The 1,055-nt window shown below is 40.8% G+C and overlaps 1 long non-coding RNA gene across 1 annotated transcript in view; it reads left to right on the top strand.

Moving 5' to 3' along the window:
• The window catches only part of LOC128250471 (uncharacterized), a 46,712-nt gene that overhangs the window by 43,591 nt on the left and 2,066 nt on the right, over positions 1 to 1,055 (top strand). The window lies entirely within an intron of this gene.

Below are 1,055 nucleotides of genomic sequence, written 5' to 3'. Positions count from 1 at the left end.
ATGTATGTATGTATGTATGTATGTATGTATGTATGTATGTCTTTATGTATATAACTATTTGAATGCATATATCTGCATTTTAGTATGGGTGTGTGTATGTGTGTTTGTCTGTCTGTCTCTGTGTGCGTGTGTGTGTGTGTACGGGCGATTGTCTGCGTTCGCACGTGTGTATGTCTATCTCGTCCAAAATAAATAATCCGATACGCACACACACACACACACACACACACAAACACACACAGAACCCAGCAAAGCACATACATCACGTGCAGTGACAAAGGTAGACATAATTTTATGAGGCGGATGTGCCCGAGTTAGGGCGGGTATAATACGGGTATAAATACATGAATATATATGTATACGTGTGTGCGTGCGTCGCGTGTGTGTGTGTGTGTGCTTGGGGTAGGTGTATAGAGGAAGTGAAACATATAAGGGCAGGTTTATGGTGATGGGGTGATGTGGGTGGAGGATGGGGGTTGTTGCTCACGCGGTCAAATTTATGGCCTCTCGGGTGATTGGGAGTGGGGTTGGACGAGTGTATATGACACGTGTGTAGGGAGAGGTGTAAAAGAATGGGCGTACACGCAGAAGGCACTATACGCGCGCGCGTGTAGGTATGTATGTGTTTGTGTGTGTGTGTGTGTATATGTATATATCTTAATATACATATATATCTTTATATATATATATATATATACCACACAGACACACACACAAAAATGTGTGTGTATGTGTATGCATATAAGCCCTCGACAGAAAAAAGCTTTTCCTATGCATGTATGTATAGTTATAAATTTACTGACACACATACTCACACATCCACACCAATATATACATACATACATAGGTACATAGAGATACACACGTATGATATACGCGCAGAGAGAGGAGGAGGAGGCGAGAAAAGAGTGAGAAAGAAAGACCGTATATATATATATATATATATATATATATATATACACGATGGGCTTCTTTCAGTTTCCGTCTACCAATTTGGAACCTACCTTCGACTGGTGTTTTCTATTATAGCTTCGGGCCGACCAAAGACTTGTAAG

Source organism: Octopus bimaculoides, chromosome 21 (assembly GCF_001194135.2).
Source record: "Octopus bimaculoides isolate UCB-OBI-ISO-001 chromosome 21, ASM119413v2, whole genome shotgun sequence".
NCBI lineage: Eukaryota > Metazoa > Mollusca > Cephalopoda > Octopoda > Octopodidae > Octopus > Octopus bimaculoides.
Note: the sequence above shows the minus strand (reverse complement) of the source record. Positions and strands in the feature narration are given on the sequence as shown.